Genomic DNA, 16,378 nt, shown 5'->3' with positions numbered 1-16,378 from the left:
TCAACAGATGGTCAGTTTTACGACTTTGCAGAGACTGGTTTCGGTCACAGTTCATGTCTTTGGGGTCAATTCGTAGATAGCAGAGTGTTCTGTTTCCGCTCGATTGTTTATTCCAGGTGTTGTAAAAGTTCATAATATCCTGTCTTCCAGAGCCTGTCTGAGAGGCAGACTTAAATCATTGATCAGTTCCTTTGTTTCTTGGTAAAATAAACCCAGATGTTAATCCACAGTCCTGAGTCCTGCAGGAAGAGAGGTCGTAAAAGGTGGCTGCTGATAACGGCTACAGTTGACGTTAACACCCTGTGCTCCAACAGGTTATGGTTATATTGAATGTGTGAAGTTGAACTTGAGGATGGGGGAGGGCGTAATGGTTTTCCTTTTTGTATTTTGTTTAATAACAACCAAAGTAATATTTACTTTAGGTTAATGATCACTGTAGTTATTGTACATTTTAAAGACTAATGGAAAGTCTGATGTTAGAAATAGTGTAATATCTTGAAAGAACTGTGGAAATGTACCCTTGCAGTAACAATGTGGTTTTATCCAGGATGTATTTAACCCTTTCACACATAGTGGTGACCACAGTGTACAGTGATTCTAACATTGTTTTCTACTAAATGCATGGCTTTTGATGGACTTCTTTCATATAAGCTACTTCAATGGATTTTTATTATTAAACTGTAACTTGCAGATGGCCTAGTGGTGATGTTGCACCCTATTTACAGAGGCTATAGTCCTCCAGGTGGGCGGCCTGGGTTCAACACCAGTCTGTGGCTCCTTTCACGTATGTCATTACCCGATCTCCCTCCCTGGTTTCCTACTCTATCCATTGTCATTTCCAATGAAGGCAAGACAAATCCATGCTAGCACAAAGTACAACATTCATTTATGTATATTTTTAAGTAAAAGATCCCATTTATGTAATGTAGGACTTTTTCTTGGAAGAAACTGTTCATTATAAATGTTGATATACTCTTATAGATGGATGACTGAAAACTGAATGAAACCTGCAACTTTGAGTCAAGAAATTAGTATCTAATGGCCAAATACAGTGTTGTGAGAAAATCTTAAAATAGAAATTAAAAATATATATAAATATATTGACCTCTTTCTGATCTCCTTAATATTTGCATGTTGGTGAGACGCGCTTGGCTGCATGTCATTTAGCTTGTCAAAAATACAGCCTAAAATCCATTTCACTTTTTCGAACAGTTACAGAGATGGATTCATTATTTTTTAAATGATTGTAGTGGAGAGTCAGTGCATAATAAAAACAATGACACTAGTTTTAGTAGGAATTCTTCTCTCTGTGATTAGGGTTTTGTAATAAATTGACTTACCCAATGAGTCAGCCAAAATACATCTGATCAACAAATACAGAAGATGAAAAAAACATTTTTTACATTTCTGAGATGTAAGCGTTTGCCTCCAAGCTGATGAACCAGTTTAGTCTGAGGGCTTCATCAAAACTATTTCATATAGTTACACAAGATAAACATGTTCTCTGGAAATGAAAAGCCTGTTTTCTTAAAGGAGAATTTCCATAGTTTTTTGTAGATGAGACGTTTCTACATATTACGTTGTAATTCCTGGTAACATAACATAAAGGATTCCTACAGAGATAGACCTTTTTTGATGAGGTTAGATCCTTTTTTGAGAAAAAACAAAGTTGTTACAACTGAGCAGCAACCTGAAGCCAATGCAAAATTTGCAAGTACTACAGTTCATCGTGTGTCCACTTGAGGCTGTCCCCATATTAAATGACTGTTTTGACAGCATGTAATTAACATGTTTACAGCCTGGTCCTGGTCTTATTAGTTCATGTCTTTATCAGCACACACTGTACAGGGGAGGAATGGTTTCATAACACACCCGGTTTTACTTTATGAAGGACAAGAGTTTTGCATAATTAGGGGTGTGGTGATTCAAAGTGGCTGTGTTGTAGCAGTTTGTGATGAAGCTCCAGCTCTGTGCCTTACGTTAGGTTGACAGAATATTTGGTAGTCATTATTTTGAATATGGCAACCCCCATGGATGGGCTTCCAAAACAGCCCTTCAGAAACCAATGGGTGACATCATTGAGGCTTCGTCCATCTTTATTTACATGTCTTTGGTTACCACACTCTCTCTGAAGCCACCAGACTCTTCAAACAAAAACAGTAAATTATATCAAAGGACTTTTGAATTGCTGGTCTACCACTGCCTCATTGATTTAGTCTGATTGTAATGTGTGTGACTTTGGCATTTAAAATCAAACACATTCTTTTTTATTGAACACACAGTTACACAGAATAACAAACCTAAAGATGCAGTAAGCAGATCTCAATTCCTGTAAGGTGAAATTACTATTTTTGTCAATGAAATTTGGTGGCTTTTAAGAGAGCAATTAAAACTGTTGTTTATAAAAGGGTTTAGTTTCTGAAGAGGACCTTCTGTCATGTGTTCAGACACTTAACCTTTCAGTCATAAGATAAGCACTTTCACTGAATGTACTTTGATCAGGCCTTTTTTCCACCAACAACTATGATGCAGCCAATGTGGCCCTTTTCAAAGCTGCTGTCTGTCCAAGTCCAACACTTCAACTATAAAGAGGCATTATTTAATATGAATACCCAACATGTATGTTGTGTAATTTAAAAGGTGTTGCTCATATTTATGAACCAGTTGATAATAGGATTCTGACTTGTTCCACTCAGCTTTGTGAACTTGATCATTCCATACATTTCTTTTATGTTTAAGTCCTCAAGTGACTGTAAGATAGAGTCTCTGAATATGTTCTACCTTCAATAGAGTTCAGTAACTACTTGGACACTTCCATTGATTTAGTTATTGAAATCTTTTTGTGAGACATTATCAGCAAAGGAAATATTTACAGATGACGCACTGAGCCAGTATATGTGCTTTAGGGATTTATTGCATCAAACATTTTAGTTGTCTGAAAGATCAAACATGATGAGTTTAGTTTACTGAGCTGATCATTTAAAATAGCAAACATTTTGTAGCTTCATCTTTTTTCTTCATGGTTGTCAGATGATGAGTGCAGCCAGCCCTGCAAGTGTTCCTCCAGTGCCTGCCACAGCAGCTGTAGCAGCTCCAGACAGACCAGCAGCACCTACAGCAACATCACACAAGCTCAGAAATTATTGTTCTCACCCAAAGGAGGTACCAGAACAAAGCCCTATTAAACATAATGTGGTGTAATTATAAGAAATACCTTAAGACTGTATCATAAACACAGATTGTAATTCAAATTTCTTGCACTGATTGCACCTTTTGTCAAATTGTGCTCCAATTGTCTTACATTGGTTTTTATATTCATTTGTTTTCTTCACACTGATCAGAAGTGACACAATGTCCTTCTGCTGTATGTATGTTACATATGGATGGAATGACATTGACAACTAGTAGTGTATTGATGAAGTGGACACTCCACTGATTCCGTCATTTACTGCGTCAATGTGTCTCATAAATAACTATGTGGTCAATATACCACAGCAACCATTAAACTTGAACTTGGGATCAACAGCTTTGTCATATGATAGTTATATTTTATTATATTAGTTCAAATATTATTGTTTATTCTGGGATTTTAATCTACTTTTGAAAATACAAGACATATAATGTCCCTGTCATTATCCCCTTTGTGATCATATCACAGTCCAACACAGGAGTTTAAACCTTCAGATTATAATTCATTTGAAATCAAATAAAGGCTTTTACCTGCTGCCTGCAAACCAGCCACAAGACCTCCTGCTGCCACTCCTCCTCCGTTAGCGACGGCAGCTGCTGCCATCATTTGGGCAGCATAGGTACCTGCAGCTATCCCAGCTGAAGTGAAACCTACAACTCCCAGAACCACAGGAGCTGCGACCACGGCTCCTGCTACACATGTACAAGACCACAGCAGGGGAGAACCCTGTCTTGTAATGAGAGTCTTCTACATTTATGTGAGTGACTTTAAAATTAAATTAGTTCAAATCAGTAAAAAGAAAACAGAGCTGATATATGAAGCGTTTCTTAGGGCTTACCTCCTCCTCCTATTACAGCAGCAAGAGTCACTGAAAGAAAGGATGAAAACCAGGATCAATGTTAAAAGCCCATCTGGTTATATCAAACATATTTGCCAGTGCCCTATCATTATTACATTCTAATGAGGAACATTAAGAAGCCATCATATCAATATTTTCACAGCGTTATTCAAAGGAGGAATGATACTCACACAGTCCCATTTTGTTGTCCTTAGTGGTGAGATCTGAGTGAGACAGGGTCATATATACTCTGAGAGAGTTAGGTATCATTTCAGGAGAAATGAAACTCAGAGAAAAGAGGGCGTCACTGGGTCAATCTTATAATTAAATCCAGACAAACACAAGTTATAAATATTTCTGAGGTCAGTCATGAGTATTTGTGAAGGAGTGTCACATTCTCTCTCAACTATCAGGGGGAAACACCTTTTTATATTATTCAGTTGTTTTTATTTATGTGTTTATCAAAATAAATCTTAGGATCCACTTTGGTTTATTGATACTTGCTTCATTAGGTATTAAACTTCTCAGGTTCTTTAGAATGGGCTGACCGCCTAAGACTCCCAAACTAAAGAGATGACAGGGGTTGCAGTTTTAAGGATTTATTTTCCATCCAAAGCCATGGTTTCTGTGCTATCAACGACACATATTCCAAATTAATAATACACTAACTAATCACCAAAGTATGAAAAATCAATTAATATCATGATTAAATTAATAGTTAAAGGCACGGTTGGTAATTTTCAAAAACTAGCATGATTTTGAAAGTAGCATACCCTCAGTGCTCCATCTACCCACCCCCTCCACTCAGTGCTCCCTCAAAAGCCCCGCCCCTCACTTACGTGCACAATCGCCATTGGCTCTTCATATCTGAACAGAGTTACATTCAAGTGATCTCAGCTCATGCTTTGAGTGTAGGGCTAGAGAACGAGCAGGGAGACAGGGAGGCATGGACCCCACCCCCCAACTGGTACAACTGTTAACAAAAGGCTTACATCTATTATCATTCATATAAAATATAAGCTGCTCAATAATAAACGTAATCGGTCCTCCCCGTTTCATCATCACTACAGTTGCTAACATTAAAATTAGACTGATCAGTTTATGATCATAGTTGTTACTCCCAAAACTACACATACTTTTAACATTATAACTGATGTATCTTTAAATCTATCTTATTCATTGTTGTTGTTGTTGTTGTTGTTGTTGTTGTTGTTGTTGTTCTGTGTGTCTCGATCCTTCTCTCTCTTTCTACATCTCCCTCTATCCCACTTTCCAAGCCCAACACAGTTTTGGCAGATGGCTGTTCATCATGACTCTGGTTCTGCTCGAGGTTTCTGCAACTTAAGGAAGTTTTTCCCTGCCACTCTAACTTTTCTAAATGTTGCAAAGTGCTGTGCTCATGATGGATTAATGTTGGCTCTTTGTAGATGATATAACAATGAGTAACCAACACTTTTTTAAAGTGTCTTGAGATCATGACTTGGCGCTGTACAAATAAAGATTCATTGGTTGTGTAGCGTAATTAAATTATTAAGATGTTATATCTTTATTTAACCTCGGATTAAAAGAAGGGGCACCACTTCCTGTTAAAGGAAGAAAATAACTTTAATGGTATAAGTTAATTAATTAATCAGTCAGTTTCATATCTTGAAAGAAGTAAGTTCTGGAAATGTTAAACAAGAAAAGACACAGACAAAGTCCTGAATTTTATGTGTAAAATTTAATATAAAAAGGGGTAAAAAATAATGTATAGATAAAACAGATAAAGAATATGATTATTATGATCAGGATAATGCAATTATAATGTATGGTGACATTATATATTTAGTAATGAGATAAGACGCGGTATTGTTTGAATGACTTAATCAGAAAATGGTCAAAAAGAAAAAGTTGATGAAGGAATTTTGGGATTCTATTCGGATTTAAAGGAGGGCTCTGAATAGACACGACTCAAGACTTAATCTTCCAACACCCCTCTCCACCAGCGGTCTTACTGTGAGATGTGTTCAATTGAACTCCGCCGGCTGGTCCCGCGTTTCAGTCTCTGGCAAGTGGTTCAACAACTTGGTCTGAGTGTGCAGCTGGGATGGAGATTGTACGTCGGTTCAGCCGTTGTCTCAGAAGCTCCAAGAGGATCCAACAGGAAAAATATTAAAGAGTCTTTTGATACGTCGATTTCCAATTCAGATTAACCGGATGGCCATCTTGATGAATTCAAATTAAGGAATTGGCGTTCAAAATTGAAGAGCAAAGACTTTGGAGAAGAAAGTTCAAAAACCTTGCTCGAGCCAGAAAGAATTGATGTTCCAAAAATTGTGTGTGAAAAAGAAAGTTCGGCAGAGACTCGTCTCTACGGCACAAACTTAAAAGAAGTGATTCGGACCGAAGTCTGAAGAGAAGCAAGCAAGAGCTGAAGCTCTAAACTTCACAAACCAAAAACAAAACTAAAACTGGAGATCTGAGCTCAGTGTGAACTCTTATCAGCTGGATGAGAGGAGGGGGGCCTGCAGGCAAAGAGGGGGGCCTGCAGGGGAAGGGTTACTCCCATTCTGACTGGAGGACAATTGTTTAAACTAAACCGAGTTTACTCAATAAGATTAAGAATAAGAATCTAAACATATATACGTCACCATACATTCATTTCGATATTATTTCTATCAGATCCATGTTGATGTAGGTTCACGTCATATATTTAGACAAACATTTCTATCAGATTCATGTTGAGATGAAAATCACACCACCTGGGAATATCCTCAGTCAATCCCAGCCTGTAGGTGAACAAAAGCATGTTATACAGTCAACATTCTTAATAAGACATATTAATAAAGTAGGAAAAGAAATTGGTGTCTTTAAATAACACCTTCTATAGCTAACATCAAAGAGTATGCTTTATAACACGTCTAAATGTATAATTATGAAGGTTACGTATTCATGGATATTCTAACACTAGATGGCAATAGCGCTCCACGTCAAATTCCATTTAAAACTATTATAACTCTTATTCCTATTCTGAAGATCAGATTTTGAGTTTAAAGAGATGATTATAATACATTCAATGTGACAATTACAAATATCTAGATGAAGAAAGCCATAAATGTTCATTTGATGCAGAATTGAAAGCTGTGGTTTAATTCAGTTCTTCAGCAGTCCTTCAACAGATGGTCAGTTTTACGACTTTGCAGAGACTGGTTTCGGTCACAGTTCATGTCTTTGGGGTCAATTCGTAGATAGCAGAGTGTTCTGTTTCCACTCGATTGTTTATTCCAGGTGTTGTAAAAGTTCATAATATCCTGTCTTCCAGAGCCTGTCTGAGAGGCAGACTTAAATCATTGATCAGTTCCTTTGTTTCTTGGTAAAATAAACCCAGATGTTAATCCACAGTCCTGAGTCCTGCAGGAAGAGAGGTCGTAAAAGGTGGCTGCTGATAACGGCTACAGTTGACGTTAACACCCTGTGCTCCAACAGGTTATGGTTATATTGAATGTGTGAAGTTGAACTTGAGGATGGGGGAGGGCGTAATGGTTTTCCTTTTTGTATTTTGTTTAATAACAACCAAAGTAATATTTACTTTAGGTTAATGATCACTGTAGTTATTGTACATTTTAAAGACTAATGGAAAGTCTGATGTTAGAAATAGTGTAATATCTTGAAAGAACTGTGGAAATGTACCCTTGCAGTAACAATGTGGTTTTATCCAGGATGTATTTAACCCTTTCACACATAGTGGTGACCACAGTGTACAGTGATTCTAACATTGTTTTCTACTAAATGCATGGCTTTTGATGGACTTCTTTCATATAAGCTACTTCAATGGATTTTTATTATTAAACTGTAACTTGCAGATGGCCTAGTGGTGATGTTGCACCCTATTTACAGAGGCTATAGTCCTCCAGGTGGGCGGCCTGGGTTCAACACCAGTCTGTGGCTCCTTTCACGTATGTCATTACCCGATCTCCCTCCCTGGTTTCCTACTCTATCCATTGTCATTTCCAATGAAGGCAAGACAAATCCATGCTAGCACAAAGTACAACATTCATTTATGTATATTTTTAAGTAAAAGATCCCATTTATGTAATGTAGGACTTTTTCTTGGAAGAAACTGTTCATTATAAATGTTGATATACTCTTATAGATGGATGACTGAAAACTGAATGAAACCTGCAACTTTGAGTCAAGAAATTAGTATCTAATGGCCAAATACAGTGTTGTGAGAAAATCTTAAAATAGAAATTAAAAATATATATAAATATATTGACCTCTTTCTGATCTCCTTAATATTTGCATGTTGGTGAGACGCGCTTGGCTGCATGTCATTTAGCTTGTCAAAAATACAGCCTAAAATCCATTTCACTTTTTCGAACAGTTACAGAGATGGATTCATTATTTTTTAAATGATTGTAGTGGAGAGTCAGTGCATAATAAAAACAATGACACTAGTTTTAGTAGGAATTCTTCTCTCTGTGATTAGGGTTTTGTAATAAATTGACTTACCCAATGAGTCAGCCAAAATACATCTGATCAACAAATACAGAAGATGAAAAAAACATTTTTTACATTTCTGAGATGTAAGCGTTTGCCTCCAAGCTGATGAACCAGTTTAGTCTGAGGGCTTCATCAAAACTATTTCATATAGTTACACAAGATAAACATGTTCTCTGGAAATGAAAAGCCTGTTTTCTTAAAGGAGAATTTCCATAGTTTTTTGTAGATGAGACGTTTCTACATATTACGTTGTAATTCCTGGTAACATAACATAAAGGATTCCTACAGAGATAGACCTTTTTTGATGAGGTTAGATCCTTTTTTGAGAAAAAACAAAGTTGTTACAACCGAGCAGCAACCTGAAGCCAATGCAAAATTTGCAAGTACTACAGTTCATCGTGTGTCCACTTGAGGCTGTCCCCATATTAAATGACTGTTTTGACAGCATGTAATTAACATGTTTACAGCCTGGTCCTGGTCTTATTAGTTCATGTCTTTATCAGCACACACTGTACAGGGGAGGAATGGTTTCATAACACACCCGGTTTTACTTTATGAAGGACAAGAGTTTTGCATAATTAGGGGTGTGGTGATTCAAAGTGGCTGTGTTGTAGCAGTTTGTGATGAAGCTCCAGCTCTGTGCCTTACGTTAGGTTGACAGAATATTTGGTAGTCATTATTTTGAATATGGCAACCCCCATGGATGGGCTTCCAAAACAGCCCTTCAGAAACCAATGGGTGACATCATTGAGGCTTCGTCCATCTTTATTTACATGTCTTTGGTTACCACACTCTCTCTGAAGCCACCAGACTCTTCAAACAAAAACAGTAAATTATATCAAAGGACTTTTGAATTGCTGGTCTACCACTGCCTCATTGATTTAGTCTGATTGTAATGTGTGTGACTTTGGCATTTAAAATCAAACACATTCTTTTTTATTGAACACACAGTTACACAGAATAACAAACCTAAAGATGCAGTAAGCAGATCTCAATTCCTGTAAGGTGAAATTACTATTTTTGTCAATGAAATTTGGTGGCTTTTAAGAGAGCAATTAAAACTGTTGTTTATAAAAGGGTTTAGTTTCTGAAGAGGACCTTCTGTCATGTGTTCAGACACTTAACCTTTCAGTCATAAGATAAGCACTTTCACTGAATGTACTTTGATCAGGCCTTTTTTCCACCAACAACTATGATGCAGCCAATGTGGCCCTTTTCAAAGCTGCTGTCTGTCCAAGTCCAACACTTCAACTATAAAGAGGCATTATTTAATATGAATACCCAACATGTATGTTGTGTAATTTAAAAGGTGTTGCTCATATTTATGAACCAGTTGATAATAGGATTCTGACTTGTTCCACTCAGCTTTGTGAACTTGATCATTCCATACATTTCTTTTATGTTTAAGTCCTCAAGTGACTGTAAGATAGAGTCTCTGAATATGTTCTACCTTCAATAGAGTTCAGTAACTACTTGGACACTTCCATTGATTTAGTTATTGAAATCTTTTTGTGAGACATTATCAGCAAAGGAAATATTTACAGATGACGCACTGAGCCAGTATATGTGCTTTAGGGATTTATTGCATCAAACATTTTAGTTGTCTGAAAGATCAAACATGATGAGTTTAGTTTACTGAGCTGATCATTTAAAATAGCAAACATTTTGTAGCTTCATCTTTTTTCTTCATGGTTGTCAGATGATGAGTGCAGCCAGCCCTGCAAGTGTTCCTCCAGTGCCTGCCACAGCAGCTGTAGCAGCTCCAGACAGACCAGCAGCACCTACAGCAACATCACACAAGCTCAGAAATTATTGTTCTCACCCAAAGGAGGTACCAGAACAAAGCCCTATTAAACATAATGTGGTGTAATTATAAGAAATACCTTAAGACTGTATCATAAACACAGATTGTAATTCAAATTTCTTGCACTGATTGCACCTTTTGTCAAATTGTGCTCCAATTGTCTTACATTGGTTTTTATATTCATTTGTTTTCTTCACACTGATCAGAAGTGACACAATGTCCTTCTGCTGTATGTATGTTACATATGGATGGAATGACATTGACAACTAGTAGTGTATTGATGAAGTGGACACTCCACTGATTCCGTCATTTACTGCGTCAATGTGTCTCATAAATAACTATGTGGTCAATATACCACAGCAACCATTAAACTTGAACTTGGGATCAACAGCTTTGTCATATGATAGTTATATTTTATTATATTAGTTCAAATATTATTGTTTATTCTGGGATTTTAATCTACTTTTGAAAATACAAGACATATAATGTCCCTGTCATTATCCCCTTTGTGATCATATCACAGTCCAACACAGGAGTTTAAACCTTCAGATTATAATTCATTTGAAATCAAATAAAGGCTTTTACCTGCTGCCTGCAAACCAGCCACAAGACCTCCTGCTGCCACTCCTCCTCCGTTAGCGACGGCAGCTGCTGCCATCATTTGGGCAGCATAGGTACCTGCAGCTATCCCAGCTGAAGTGAAACCTACAACTCCCAGAACCACAGGAGCTGCGACCACGGCTCCTGCTACACATGTACAAGACCACAGCAGGGGAGAACCCTGTCTTGTAATGAGAGTCTTCTACATTTATGTGAGTGACTTTAAAATTAAATTAGTTCAAATCAGTAAAAAGAAAACAGAGCTGATATATGAAGCGTTTCTTAGGGCTTACCTCCTCCTCCTATTACAGCAGCAAGAGTCACTGAAAGAAAGGATGAAAACCAGGATCAATGTTAAAAGCCCATCTGGTTATATCAAACATATTTGCCAGTGCCCTATCATTATTACATTCTAATGAGGAACATTAAGAAGCCATCATATCAATATTTTCACAGCATTATTCAAAGGAGGAATGATACTCACATAGTCCCATTTTGTTGTCCTTAGTGGTGAGATCTGAGTGAGACAGGGTCATATATACTCTGAGAGAGTTAGGTATCATTTCAGGAGAAATGAAACTCAGAGAAAAGAGGGCGTCACTGGGTCAATCTTATAATTAAATCCAGACAAACACAAGTTATAAATATTTCTGAGGTCAGTCATGAGTATTTGTGAAGGAGTGTCACATTCTCTCTCAACTATCAGGGGGAAACACCTTTTTATATTATTCAGTTGTTTTTATTTATGTGTTTATCAAAATAAATCTTAGGATCCACTTTGGTTTATTGATACTTGCTTCATTAGGTATTAAACTTCTCAGGTTCTTTAGAATGGGCTGACCGCCTAAGACTCCCAAACTAAAGAGATGACAGGGGTTGCAGTTTTAAGGATTTATTTTCCATCCAAAGCCATGGTTTCTGTGCTATCAACGACACATATTCCAAATTAATAATACACTAACTAATCACCAAAGTATGAAAAATCAATTAATATCATGATTAAATTAATAGTTAAAGGCACGGTTGGTAATTTTCAAAAACTAGCATGATTTTGAAAGTAGCATACCCTCAGTGCTCCATCTACCCACCCCCTCCACTCAGTGCTCCCTCAAAAGCCCCGCCCCTCACTTACGTGCACAATCGCCATTGGCTCTTCATATCTGAACAGAGTTACATTCAAGTGATCTCAGCTCATGCTTTGAGTGTAGGGCTAGAGAACGAGCAGGGAGACAGGGAGGCATGGACCCCACCCCCCAACTGGTACAACTGTTAACAAAAGGCTTACATCTATTATCATTCATATAAAATATAAGCTGCTCAATAATAAACGTAATCGGTCCTCCCCGTTTCATCATCACTACAGTTGCTAACATTAAAATTAGACTGATCAGTTTATGATCATAGTTGTTACTCCCAAAACTACACATACTTTTAACATTATAACTGATGTATCTTTAAATCTATCTTATTCATTGTTGTTGTTGTTGTTGTTGTTGTTGTTGTTGTTGTTGTTGTTGTTGTTGTTCTGTGTGTCTCGATCCTTCTCTCTCTTTCTACATCTCCCTCTATCCCACTTTCCAAGCCCAACACAGTTTTGGCAGATGGCTGTTCATCATGACTCTGGTTCTGCTCGAGGTTTCTGCAACTTAAGGAAGTTTTTCCCTGCCACTCTAACTTTTCTAAATGTTGCAAAGTGCTGTGCTCATGATGGATTAATGTTGGCTCTTTGTAGATGATATAACAATGAGTAACCAACACTTTTTTAAAGTGTCTTGAGATCATGACTTGGCGCTGTACAAATAAAGATTCATTGGTTGTGTAGCGTAATTAAATTATTAAGATGTTATATCTTTATTTAACCTCGGATTAAAAGAAGGGGCACCACTTCCTGTTAAAGGAAGAAAATAACTTTAATGGTATAAGTTAATTAATTAATCAGTCAGTTTCATATCTTGAAAGAAGTAAGTTCTGGAAATGTTAAACAAGAAAAGACACAGACAAAGTCCTGAATTTTATGTGTAAAATTTAATATAAAAAGGGGTAAAAAATAATGTATAGATAAAACAGATAAAGAATATGATTATTATGATCAGGATAATGCAATTATAACGTATGGTGACATTATATATTTAGTAATGAGATAAGACGCGGTATTGTTTGAATGACTTAATCAGAAAATGGTCAAAAAGAAAAAGTTGATGAAGGAATTTTGGGATTCTATTCGGATTTAAAGGAGGGCTCTGAATAGACACGACTCAAGACTTAATCTTCCAACACCCCTCTCCACCAGCGGTCTTACTGTGAGATGTGTTCAATTGAACTCCGCCGGCTGGTCCCGCGTTTCAGTCTCTGGCAAGTGGTTCAACAACTTGGTCTGAGTGTGCAGCTGGGATGGAGATTGTACGTCGGTTCAGCCGTTGTCTCAGAAGCTCCAAGAGGATCCAACAGGAAAAATATTAAAGAGTCTTTTGATACGTCGATTTCCAATTCAGATTAACCGGATGGCCATCTTGATGAATTCAAATTAAGGAATTGGCGTTCAAAATTGAAGAGCAAAGACTTTGGAGAAGAAAGTTCAAAAACCTTGCTCGAGCCAGAAAGAATTGATGTTCCAAAAATTGTGTGTGAAAAAGAAAGTTCGGCAGAGACTCGTCTCTACGGCACAAACTTAAAAGAAGTGATTCGGACCGAAGTCTGAAGAGAAGCAAGCAAGAGCTGAAGCTCTAAACTTCACAAACCAAAAACAAAACTAAAACTGGAGATCTGAGCTCAGTGTGAACTCTTATCAGCTGGATGAGAGGAGGGGGGCCTGCAGGCAAAGAGGGGGGCCTGCAGGGGAAGGGTTACTCCCATTCTGACTGGAGGACAATTGTTTAAACTAAACCGAGTTTACTCAATAAGATTAAGAATAAGAATCTAAACATATATACGTCACCATACATTCATTTCGATATTATTTCTATCAGATCCATGTTGATGTAGGTTCACGTCATATATTTAGACAAACATTTCTATCAGATTCATGTTGAGATGAAAATCACACCACCTGGGAATATCCTCAGTCAATCCCAGCCTGTAGGTGAACAAAAGCATGTTATACAGTCAACATTCTTAATAAGACATATTAATAAAGTAGGAAAAGAAATTGGTGTCTTTAAATAACACCTTCTATAGCTAACATCAAAGAGTATGCTTTATAACACGTCTAAATGTATAATTATGAAGGTTACGTATCCATGGATATTCTAACACTAGATGGCAATAGCGCTCCACGTCAAATTCCATTTAAAACTATTATAACTCTTATTCCTATTCTGAAGATCAGATTTTGAGTTTAAAGAGATGATTATAATACATTCAATGTGACAATTACAAATATCTAGATGAAGAAAGCCATAAATGTTCATTTGATGCAGAATTGAAAGCTGTGGTTTAATTCAGTTCTTCAGCAGTCCTTCAACAGATGGTCAGTTTTACGACTTTGCAGAGACTGGTTTCGGTCACAGTTCATGTCTTTGGGGTCAATTCGTAGATAGCAGAGTGTTCTGTTTCCGCTCGATTGTTTATTCCAGGTGTTGTAAAAGTTCATAATATCCTGTCTTCCAGAGCCTGTCTGAGAGGCAGACTTAAATCATTGATCAGTTCCTTTGTTTCTTGGTAAAATAAACCCAGATGTTAATCCACAGTCCTGAGTCCTGCAGGAAGAGAGGTCGTAAAAGGTGGCTGCTGATAACGGCTACAGTTGACGTTAACACCCTGTGCTCCAACAGGTTATGGTTATATTGAATGTGTGAAGTTGAACTTGAGGATGGGGGAGGGCGTAATGGTTTTCCTTTTTGTATTTTGTTTAATAACAACCAAAGTAATATTTACTTTAGGTTAATGATCACTGTAGTTATTGTACATTTTAAAGACTAATGGAAAGTCTGATGTTAGAAATAGTGTAATATCTTGAAAGAACTGTGGAAATGTACCCTTGCAGTAACAATGTGGTTTTATCCAGGATGTATTTAACCCTTTCACACATAGTGGTGACCACAGTGTACAGTGATTCTAACATTGTTTTCTACTAAATGCATGGCTTTTGATGGACTTCTTTCATATAAGCTACTTCAATGGATTTTTATTATTAAACTGTAACTTGCAGATGGCCTAGTGGTGATGTTGCACCCTATTTACAGAGGCTATAGTCCTCCAGGTGGGCGGCCTGGGTTCAACACCAGTCTGTGGCTCCTTTCACGTATGTCATTACCCGATCTCCCTCCCTGGTTTCCTACTCTATCCATTGTCATTTCCAATGAAGGCAAGACAAATCCATGCTAGCACAAAGTACAACATTCATTTATGTATATTTTTAAGTAAAAGATCCCATTTATGTAATGTAGGACTTTTTCTTGGAAGAAACTGTTCATTATAAATGTTGATATACTCTTATAGATGGATGACTGAAAACTGAATGAAACCTGCAACTTTGAGTCAAGAAATTAGTATCTAATGGCCAAATACAGTGTTGTGAGAAAATCTTAAAATAGAAATTAAAAATATATATAAATATATTGACCTCTTTCTGATCTCCTTAATATTTGCATGTTGGTGAGACGCGCTTGGCTGCATGTCATTTAGCTTGTCAAAAATACAGCCTAAAATCCATTTCACTTTTTCGAACAGTTACAGAGATGGATTCATTATTTTTTAAATGATTGTAGTGGAGAGTCAGTGCATAATAAAAACAATGACACTAGTTTTAGTAGGAATTCTTCTCTCTGTGATTAGGGTTTTGTAATAAATTGACTTACCCAATGAGTCAGCCAAAATACATCTGATCAACAAATACAGAAGATGAAAAAAACATTTTTTACATTTCTGAGATGTAAGCGTTTGCCTCCAAGCTGATGAACCAGTTTAGTCTGAGGGCTTCATCAAAACTATTTCATATAGTTACACAAGATAAACATGTTCTCTGGAAATGAAAAGCCTGTTTTCTTAAAGGAGAATTTCCATAGTTTTTTGTAGATGAGACGTTTCTACATATTACGTTGTAATTCCTGGTAACATAACATAAAGGATTCCTACAGAGATAGACCTTTTTTGATGAGGTTAGATCCTTTTTTGAGAAAAAACAAAGTTGTTACAACCGAGCAGCAACCTGAAGCCAATGCAAAATTTGCAAGTACTACAGTTCATCGTGTGTCCACTTGAGGCTGTCCCCATATTAAATGACTGTTTTGACAGCATGTAATTAACATGTTTACAGCCTGGTCCTGGTCTTATTAGTTCATGTCTTTATCAGCACACACTGTACAGGGGAGGAATGGTTTCATAACACACCCGGTTTTACTTTATGAAGGACAAGAGTTTTGCATAATTAGGGGTGTGGTGATTCAAAGTGGCTGTGTTGTAGCAGTTTGTGATGAAGCTCCAGCTCTGTGCTTTACGTTAGGTTGACAGAATATTTGGTAGTCAT

The 16,378-nt window shown here is 37.0% G+C and overlaps 2 long non-coding RNA genes across 2 annotated transcripts; both read right to left on the bottom strand.

Moving 5' to 3' along the window:
* Positions 1-2,896: 2,896 nt before the first annotated feature.
* On the bottom strand, positions 2,897-4,158 carry LOC132993530 (uncharacterized). Its single transcript, XR_009676485.1, has 3 exons — positions 4,029-4,158; positions 3,721-3,882; positions 2,897-3,112 (listed from the first exon to the last, which is right to left on the bottom strand). It is a non-coding gene; the product is annotated as an uncharacterized LOC132993530 (long non-coding RNA).
* Positions 4,159-10,075: 5,917 nt separating this feature from the next.
* On the bottom strand, positions 10,076-11,358 carry LOC132993520 (uncharacterized). Its single transcript, XR_009676483.1, has 3 exons — positions 11,208-11,358; positions 10,900-11,061; positions 10,076-10,291 (listed from the first exon to the last, which is right to left on the bottom strand). It is a non-coding gene; the product is annotated as an uncharacterized LOC132993520 (long non-coding RNA).
* Positions 11,359-16,378: the final 5,020 nt, after the last annotated feature.

Source organism: Labrus mixtus, chromosome 18 (genome assembly GCF_963584025.1).
Source record: "Labrus mixtus chromosome 18, fLabMix1.1, whole genome shotgun sequence".
Lineage (NCBI taxonomy): Eukaryota > Metazoa > Chordata > Actinopteri > Labriformes > Labridae > Labrus > Labrus mixtus.
Note: the sequence above shows the minus strand (reverse complement) of the source record. Positions and strands in the feature narration are given on the sequence as shown.